At 45.5% G+C, this 10,521-nt stretch overlaps 2 pseudogenes; both read right to left on the bottom strand.

Moving 5' to 3' along the window:
- Positions 1 to 541: 541 nt before the first annotated feature.
- Positions 542 to 1,301, bottom strand: LOC123172173 (uncharacterized; annotated as a pseudogene).
- Positions 1,302 to 2,671: 1,370 nt separating this feature from the next.
- LOC123172174 (wall-associated receptor kinase-like 8) lies at positions 2,672 to 9,666 on the bottom strand (annotated as a pseudogene).
- Between the last annotated feature and the right edge of the window lie 855 nt (positions 9,667 to 10,521).

Here is a 10,521-nt window from a genome sequence, read left to right as displayed (position 1 = left end):
GTGAACGAATTTCTTCATGAACTATCATTTTGTGCTCATTCCGACAGTAGCGAGCTGTTGTCAGAAATAAATCTTTTCTGATGGTGCAAGGAAAAAGGTGCCTATTTAGCAGACATAATTCTTCTCTGAAAACCCAAAACTTAATATAATGGAGTAAAAATACTCCACTAAACTTTACTCGACCGTTTACTCCTCTATTGTTTTAGGGGATCGGCTAGAGATGCTCTAAAAGCCCAATATCACATTCACATATGCTACAGTATAAAAAGTAACTACTCCTAATAGAAGAAGCTCTCTCAAAAATAAAGGGGCCGGTGTCGGAAGTATTACCTCCGTTCTCAAATTAGTTGTCTTAGATTTGACACAGAGGGAGTAGTACTTATAGTGGTAGGGGTGGTACCTTGGCATCCATTAACGATGTGAGAGTTGCCTTCGTATCCATTCGAGCAGTTGCAACTTACTGCACCGTAATGGTTGCTAACGTTGAGAGCGACGTTGTTCAAGCTTATGCATCTCCAACCAGACTCGGAACCGAGATCCCTCACGAGCAGGTCACGATCGGCTTCCACATCCAGCCACCATTCCAGCACCGTGGGTACGCTGGTGACGTTGGCATAGCTACCCAAATCCTGATATGTGGCATTCTGTATGGTTGCGATGTTGGTCCCGGTGAACCACCCACGATCGACCATGAACGCAGCCCCGAACGGATGAGCAGCCCCGAACGGAGTGCCATCCAACCGATTGAACTGGACACCGTACGCAGCCAGACTCTGCGAGATGGTCGTCCGGCAGCAGCCGATGCCCGAGCACGAGGTGTGGCCTGGATCCGGAATCCCGAAGTTACACAGCGCAGCGCATGCGCCAACATTAGCCCCGTCTCCATTGCTCGTAACTGTTTGTTGGGCGATGAGGTAGGCGACGAGGCTGCACCAGATGACCACGAAGACGTTGTGCTCAGTTGACACCGCCAGCCGCACTCCGGTATTCTGACCGGGCCAGGCGGCGTCGGGCCATGCGGCGCCAAAGCCGAGAGATTGCGGCCGCGTCATGTTTTCGTAAGACCTCAAAATCCTTCTCTGGACACGCACGGTGCCTTCCGAGAGGGATATGGTGTCCACTTCCACGCCGTCGCCGAGAAACAGCTTCGGAGGGTGGTGTGTCTCGTCGCAGGTGAGGTTGAAGTTCCTTTGGAAGCAACATAGTCGGAAGCCAAAAGGGTAGGGGACGATGACGTTGCCGCAGGCCATCGGGCAGCCCGGCAAGGCGGCTACGGTTGCCACGAGGAGCTGAACTGCCATCAGTACAACTAGTATTGGCACGAGGAACTTTGCTTGTGGGGAAGGAATGGAGGGAAGGAGAAGGATCATCTTCTCCTCCTGCAACTTGAGCATGCTGTTGGGAATTATAGCTAGACGTACGCTTGGTGATACTCGTGCTGCTAATCGAACTCCTCTTATGTAGAAGAAATAAATGTTGGGTCTTCTCTTGCTTGACTTCAACGTCCACTCCGAGCTAGTAGGGCACTAGCTAGACTAGTCACTCTGACTAGTTGCCTTTGGTACTGTCTTAAGTAGAAAGACTTTGGTCTTCTCAGTTGACTTCAACACCGACCAGGTACAGTAGTGCACGGATAGTCATATAGACTGGTACTCAATATGGGCATGTTTTACCTGTCTAGTGCTAGCCGAGTTAGAACCGTCCTTGTCCTACAGTATTTTGTTCAACCTCAGCTCAAACGTGTCTCTTTGGTAAGGAAAAGTCTATGCCTTAGAAAGGAAGGGGAAATGCGTATGGCATAATCTCTTCTGTTTTATGTGGAAACTCAAACTCGTGCCCAGCTTTGGCTACCGTTGGTCAGGTCAGTGGCCACACCGTGCCATCCGGGTTCGGTGGAAGGCCTCGCTGAAGGTTCAGTGTACAGGCAATGTCAATTTTGATGACCGCCGGGCCGGGCGAGAGGGAAAGAAGAGAGTTCCTCGATGCAGCTCGACCAGGCCTCATGGAATGGCAGCTTTTATGACCGACGGCGGGTCTCAAGGCGTGGCGTAGTGGAGTCTTGGCAATGGACGTGAGTGGATGAATACATGTGGAATGGTGGTGTTGCCTCGCATCATGCTGACATCAACCTCATGAAATTCTAGCCGCAAACACTTCTAGTGTCGACCATGCATGTATCCTTTTGGTGTCGACCTCGTAGAATTTTAGCTAAGCTAATATTTCTAGTTCACGAGCTGTCAATTAGTTATATTGCAAAATAAATTTTGCTCCCGGTCTTGAGGCTTGGACTAGTCAATCAACCTGAGCTTCCTCGGCACAACAAAAACAACGAACTCAAAAAGGTTAATGGACCGATGCTCGATGAGGAGCAAGTAACAACTTAGAGTGGTGTAGCAACTTATTTCAACACTAAATTTGCATTGCCTTCTTGTCACTGAAAGTACTTGCAATGTAAAATTTCACAAGTTAGCCCAGTGCTCTCAAAACCTATGTGATGCAAATTCGGCTCTTGAATGTGTGTGTATTGGGGGGGTTACAATATGTACATTCATGGACCCATCAACGTACTCACAAACTTTCAGAATTAAGTGTGCAAACTGCATGTTTAATAGAAAACTGTAACTTGGTTCATTTTATTTACTTTTGCATATTTGGTCCTGCATGACTCTAGCATAGGAAATACACATATGATTACAATCAACCGTTCATAATTTACATTCGGCTGTTGATTAAGAAATTTACATGTGGCATGTACCATGGCACCCAAACTAACAATACTACCTGACTCATTTTACCATGCAAGTAAACTCATCTAGGAATTTCGGATGATTGGATAATCTCCTTTTCCAAGCTGTATAACCTAGTTCCTTCACCGCCTTTGTTCCCCATCCATGGCTGATCTTTCATAGCACTCTGATTCACTCTTGTTATCTGAGAACTGAGCTTGACCTTTGAGTTATGCACATCTTCAAGTGTTGTCTCCACTTGCCTCATTGTAGGTCTTTCTTCCCCTTTTAAGCTTAAGCATGCTTGTGCAAGTCTTGCAACCACCTCAGCATCTTCAACTCCTCCTTCATGAATAATTTGTGTATCTAGAATAACTGACAAGCGATTGCCGCTCATTAGTGATACAAAGTGCGATGCTAGGCTTGTTCCTTCTGATGAATGAGAAGAAAAAACTGGCGTGACACTTGTCAATAGCTCTGCTAGGATGACACCAAAACTGTAAACATCACTCTTCTCCGTCAATCGACTCGTGTAGTAGTATTCAGGATCAAGGTAACCATAGGTTCCTTGGACAACTGTAAGTATTCCTGTCTCGTCTATTGCAATTGACCTCGAAGCACCAAAATCTGATACTTTTGCTATTAAAGTATCAGTAAGTAGAATATTGGCACATTTGATATCTCTATGGTATACTGATATGGAAGCTGCAGAGTGTAGAGATGCAATAGCCCTTGCAGTTTCCAAAGCAATCCTCAATCGAGTTTTCCATGACAAATGATTCTCACTTTTGCCATGGAGATGACAAGAGAGAGTTCCATTCAATATGAACTCGTAAACTAGTAGAGGAACTTTTGTCTCGAGACAGCAACCAAAAAGTTTCACCACATTCCTGTGGTTTATCTGTGAAAGTATGGCAACCTCATTTATGAACTGGTCGATTTCCCTCTGCACAACAATTTTGGCCTTCTTGATGGCCACGACACGTTGATCAGATAAGATGGCTTTATACACCGTGCCATGCCCACCGCCACCAAGGATCCGATTATGATCAAATTTGTTGGTTGCTTGTTCTAGATCTTCTAAGCTGAAAATCTTCATCTTTTCGGCTATATCTTTGTTCGAAGAGATTAACTGTTGTAGAAGCAGTCCATGGTTTTTCTTAAAGAATTTTTGTCTGATCTTCTTGGCTCTTCGTTTCTTGAGTTTTTTTGTGACTTGGGCAACACCTAGGAGTGAAAATAGTAGTCCAAAACCAGCAACGATTGCTATTATGGTAATTAGACCTGCAGAAAGCGGACATAAGATTGATTGAACAATATATGTTGTGTTCACTTCAAGAAATCAAGCTACCGAGCTCAATTTTTCAAACTACTGAATTGTAAAATGAAAATGTTTTCTTGGGAAATATGACTACTGGGCCATTCATAATGGAAGTACTTTATACCCTTCCTTTTAGTCGTCCATGTTTGAGTGATCTACAACCCTAGGCATGATTTGAGTAAGCATTAGAGATAACTAACTGTAAACTAAATATTAAGCAGTTAGGTCCTAGTAATAGTAGTATTTAACAAAAATAAGTTTCTAATATAAATTTATTGTATTTTTGTTCAGGGACAAAACTAAGCTCACAATAGTCGAGGAACAAAACATGAAAGTTTGTCTTTGCAATTATCAAGAATGGAAGACTTCTATGAAAGGTGTTTTATGTACCTGCTAAGCTGATGATTCTTTTCTTTGCTGAGCATCTGTATGTTCCTGGCATATTGATGCATGTTCCATGGCAGGGATAAATATCTGGCCGTAAGCACTCATCGATATCTGAAGAGGAAAAACACAATGTTGGAACCAAGGGGGTTTTACATCGAATGGTAAAAACTAAGATAACACATGCATGTGATCTCATAACATTATAACTACCGAGACTAGGTAAGAACATACCAAAAACTGTTACTAACATACCTGGGCACCCATTAGCAATGTAAGGGTTACCCTCATATCCTTTAGAACAGTTGCATCGCCTTTTTTCATAAATCTTCAAAAACATAGTAGCTATCGTTGTTCAAGCTTAAACTTCTAAGTTCCGAAGAATTGGGCTGGACAGACAACGACAACATGTCCTCCAACACTACCAGAACACTCTCAACCATGGCTTGCTCGCATGGATAAGTTGAGTTGAGCATCATATCATTTTCATTTCTGTTGAACCAGTCCTGATCAACAATAAACACAGCAGAGGCGTTCATTCCCTGCCCAGACCGCTGTCTATGGGTTAACCATCTAATGTTGTCCATCACCATATACCTATAAGTGTTCGTTATAGAAAGTTGAGTACATGACATACTCCGCAAGACATACCGGAGACCTGCACTATTTGTGCATCATGTATCAAAAGGGGGTAAGGGTTTAGCCGCAGCAAGCTCTAGCACCTATAGAGACACGCTACAACTTGCGTCTATTAGAGATAAGTAAAGGGAGCGTGTACAAACCACCAACACACGTTGTGCAACGCAACCCCACTGGGTGCGCCCACGCGGATCATCTATCCTATCACAAACATAACAGAGCCTTGCATTCCCCTTTGCACCACCCATGAAGAAGAATCCCCAAGTCTTTTATTTGGCAAGTTTTAATATATATTTAGTTCAAGTTGCGCAAGCTATATTGCTAACAAAATTAAGGGTGGGAAATTTTAGAGATTAAGGTTAAAGTTGTTCTAGATCAAGTCGACCGACTCAAGTTGTCCATAGCCGTGGACACGACTAATTGAATATATTTATCCCTACGATGGTGCACCCATATGCCCATTATAGGCTCCAGATGCACGCTCGTCAAAACCAGTTGTTGGACCATTATAGGCATGAACCGAAAGATTCTAAATGACATGGCACTCCCCTTTTACATCACTAGTCAAGGAAAATCACCCAACTCCCCGGTCGAAGATTTAAATCAGACTCAAACCATATGCCATTATGGCTGGGATGGATAAGTCCACGACCAGGGTGCCCACCCAGCAAATTAAAACGTACCAAAAAGGAAAATGGTGTCAGCTTGTAACCAGTGGGGAAAGATCAACAGTTTGAGTACCGGTTGAGGGGTGATGGGGGTAAACCTCTTCCACATGTGGTTAGTGCATTTAGTCTTGAATTCAAATGCCCATGATCTCGGGTCCTAGTTCGGCTCGAGTGGAACAGAACACCATGCACTCAAACATGGCTTCCCACGGCTATCTTCCTAACTTACTATCTCATTTTGCACATAGCATCATCAACAACATGGTGTATCTGAACCAGATTAATAGTGTAATAACCCAAGGTTACAATAGGAGGTTAACATGGTAAAACATAAATATTAAGCATGCATACTACTGTAAGGCAGGTCGAACAAGGCTTCTACACAAACAAGCAGGTCTTGCTAGGATCGGGTAAAATCAAGGCAATATAGTGAAGTGTCAAAAACAGGCTATGCATCATATAGGTATCGAGGACACACAAATCGTAAAGCTAATGCAAGCATGGGGGAGCATGGGATCAGATATAATCAAGGGTGGCGGTAAGCCTTGCCTGGTGTCCAGGCTTGGCAGAAGACCACTCATTGCCCGTATCCCACGTCATCTTTGGATATTTTTTTTCCTGCTTTTTTAATTTCATGAACATTTTTCCAATATGCAAACTTTTATTTCAAAGTTCGCATTTAAAAAAATGGAACTTTTTTATGTCCTAAATTATTTTAAAGAAGAAAAAACTGAAGAGAAAAAACAAAAGGCAAAAAAACGGGGCATCTCGCACAGCACATCGGCCAGCCCAAGAGTGGGGGTTGCGCGTCACCAGCGCACCGTGCGGCATTCGGGATCCATTCATATTGCATTTTAAAAAATTATTCTATTTATTGCATAAATGAGTTTTACGTTTTGAGTCGCCTCAGATTTGTGCAAACATTGTGAACTAATTTGGGTAGCTCCCAAATATCCCAACGAGGCCTTGTGTCCGGTTGGACAAAAGGCAAGGGCGAAAACGCCAAAGAGAGAAGGGTTTACTAATTCACCATTTGACAAAATGGCAAAATAAAATATCCAAATTAATTATTTAATTAGTGTGATATGATACAGATGCGATGTTGATGAGATGCATATGATGCATAAACAATATAATAGGTAAAAAAATAGGGTATTTATTCCTGGGGCATTACAACCAGCCGCCATGGTACCTCTAAAGCCGCTCGAGCCAAAGCTTCAGCGAGGAGGCGAGTTCGTTGCCACCATCCGACGAGATGCAGTGGCAGCTGGGGAGAACGATGAAAGAAGAAATGAGGGTGATGTTGGCTAGGATTTCTTGAGTCCCGTCCACCGTCCGCTGCGCCAAGTGGGGAAGAACAGGAGGGAAGATACGAGGGCGGCGAGCTGGGTTTCTCGAGCCCCAAACCACCATTGACGCTTCAAAGAACGGGAGGGAAGATCTTTACTCTTGAGTTGCATGCATTTTACTTAAATATGAGTTACAATTTAAGACTTTAGATCTGCATTCAACCATAGTCATCGTCACTCCATATATAGCATACGAAAGAAAAAAGGCCTTACCAAATTCTCTAAATTGCACAGATATTAGAGTGTGACTTTAATCTTAGTAGCTTATAATCTTTGGGTGATTGAAACTTATGATATCTTGAGCACATATCTGGCATTTACATAATTAGAATGCACATAACCAAAACCAACGCATAGACACAAATAATCAAGCCAACAAATAGCTAAGTAAAGCAAGACCATAGCTATGCATAGGTGATGATTTTTTTTGAAGTGACCAAAATAACAATCAACGAACTACAACGACCATATGCACCAACCATCTCTTGAAATCACAAGGATGATAAGAAACGTTCTCCGGTAGCAAGCCTGCAGAAGGGAGCAACATTCAAGCACCGCCAATGTCGGATCCAACATCTGAAGGCCAAATACTAGGTTTTCATCCTGAAGATCAAGTCTGAGCAAATCCAAGCAATGTCTTCAACAGGGTAGGAAACACACTATCATTGCCAGGTATAACCAACTACGGCCGGACTTAGGGTTATGACCCTATAGCTTGAGACTGTATACTCAAGAAGCACCACCAAATCAAAGTCTTGAGATAAGTGCTCGCATAAGCAGCCAAGTGTCGGTTGCCACCAAATGATCCGAACGACGTATGCCATCATCACATAAGCAACGAAGATTGACGAGAGAGGAATCTTACCGGCACTACAAAAATCCCAATTTGGTTGCTCCGACAGTCCCACTCTGTCATCTTGCTTTGTTGTCATCGCAAGTGGCGGCATGATCATCCAGCTAACATATTTGTCATTGTCGCTGGATCTAAAGAGCCAAGACCCTAGGGCCCACTGCGATAACCGCCTAGCAGCGCAGGACTACGGCGCCACCCGTCTGCCCGAGGGGGTAGACCACCTCACTGGGATGCATACGGCTACCGCTACAGCCGGCGTACCTACAGATGGGATCACGGCCACAAACTCATTGCCACCAGAGCACCGGCCCTACCAAAAATGTCGATGATGCATGGACATAGTCTCGGCCTCAAGCCGCACACTGTCTCAAGATCATATATCGCCACCGAAGCCAACCAGAGTGAAACCTCCGTCCGCCACCTTCACTCACTAGTTTTGGAACTTGGCCCGGCCATTGATCTCTAGCAGCGAGAAGGGGAAATTAAGGAGGGCGAAGGCGGTGGATAAGGGTTTGGGTGGCGGTGGCTGCTTTCTTGTGAAGCGATCTGAAGGGTCGTATCCTTATCGACGTAATAAGAAGATGGATGTGGCTAGTTCTCAATCAACTGAGATTTAACGAAGCCTCACTCAAGTGATATAACATGCAAGAGAGAAAAAAAGAAAAAAACTAAAAAGAAAATTTAACAAAATTCTAATGGATGATGAACAGAGGGAAAGTTGGGAGAGCGGTGGTACCTTGACATCCGTCAACGATGTAAGAGTTGCCTTCGTATCCATCCGAGCAGTTGCACCTTACTTTGTTCACTGCGTCGCCGATGTAGGCAGCGAAACTGTTCAAGCTTATGCATCTCAACGAGATGCAGAACGTGGATCCTTGACGACCAAGTCACGCTCGCTATCTACGTCTAGCCACCATTGTGCAGCACGGTGGGCATGCTGGACGGACCGTTACCGAAATCATCATTGACAAAATCATTGAAGCTGATAGTGTTCTGCATGGTGCCTACGAACCACTCGCGATCGACTATGAACGCGGCCACCGACGCACGGCTTTGGCCCGCGTACGCTGCCGCCGTATCGTCCAAATCCTTGAACTTCACCTGGTACCCGGGGTAACGCTGCGCGATGGTCGTCCAGCAGCAGCCGACGCCCGTGCACAAGGCGTCCCGGGTTTTCCCGTTGCACAGCGTGGAGCATGTGCTGACATACTCGCGACCCCCGTCGCTGACTGCGACGAGGTAGCCGATGAAGTTGCACCCGATGGCCACAAAGACGTTGTGCTCGGTGGACACCGCGAGCTGCGCGCCGCCGCTCTTGTACACTTCCGGCAGGCCGCAGTACCACGAGTAGTTGTGGTCGATAGATCTCCTCGCGCCGACGGCACCGTTTGTGTAAAGTGGTCGGAATGCCACGACCTTGGTCTGCACATGCACCGTGCCGTCCGCCAGGGAGATGGCGTCCACCTCCACGCCGTCGCCCAGGAGCAGCCTCGGCGGACGGCGCGTCTCGTCGCAGGTGAGGTTGAAGCCCTTGCGAAAGCAGCCTCGCCGGAAGCCGAAAGGGTAGGGGACGGTGACGTTGCCGCAGGCCTGCGGGCACCCAGGTAAGGCTACCTGGACGGCGGCGACGGCTGTCGCCATGAGGAGCTGAAGTGCCGTCACCGTTGCGACGATGAGCTTTGCTTGTGACATGCTGTTGGGCAAGCTTGGCTTGGGAACTTGCTAGACAGCTCACAGTCGTACTAGTAGTCTATATCTCCTCCACAATTGGTGTAGAAAAATTTGGTCTTCTAAGTTGACTTCACCGCCGACCAGATACAGTAGTACGTACGCGTATAGACTAGTCAATGTAAGCATGCTGCGCTCCCTATCTATATCTAGTAGCTGAATTAGTAAACGCATAGACTAATCCTGCCTGTCTAGTAGCTCAAGTGACATCTCAATCGTCCTATTTGGATATAAACTTGAGCTCAAACAGGGACGTATCTTTGGTACAAGCTGGAAAGTCTATGCCGTCGTAAGAAAGGAAAGGGAAACGAGTGTGGCATAATAATCAGTGATTTGACAGTCTTGTGTTTTATATGTGGAAACTCAAACTCGTGTCCAACTTGGCTGCTGTTGGTCACAGCATGCCATCCGAATTGGGTGGATGGAGTGTGTTCGCTAGGCAGGTTGGTTCAAGAGCTCGCTGAAGGTTCCCAGGCTACCAGGCAATGGCAATTTTGGTGACCAGCCGGCCGACAGCGAAAGAAAGAAGAAAGTACCTCGACGCAGCTCGGCCCCGTCTAGGCGCGATCGACACCCCCGCTTGGCCGGAACTCAGTTGAGCATTTCATCCAACACTCTCCTCATAATTTAGGACTTTCTTTTGGATCTGGATTTTCAATAAGATGGATGTGTGCATCAAGAGATACAGAGGCCGGGGGTAATCCTCCTTTTCAAAAAAATGTTACGGTAACATATTATGTTATCACAAGCATCACTCTCCTCATTAACTACATGCCTCATAAGCAAATTTGTCTTGAGATGCGTTATGTTACTAGCTAAGTTACTCCCACTATGAATAGCCTCACATACCTCA

Source organism: Triticum aestivum, unplaced genomic scaffold, assembly GCF_018294505.1.
Source record: "Triticum aestivum cultivar Chinese Spring unplaced genomic scaffold, IWGSC CS RefSeq v2.1 scaffold11045, whole genome shotgun sequence".
NCBI lineage: Eukaryota > Viridiplantae > Streptophyta > Magnoliopsida > Poales > Poaceae > Triticum > Triticum aestivum.
This window is presented reverse-complemented; position numbering and strand designations above follow the sequence as displayed.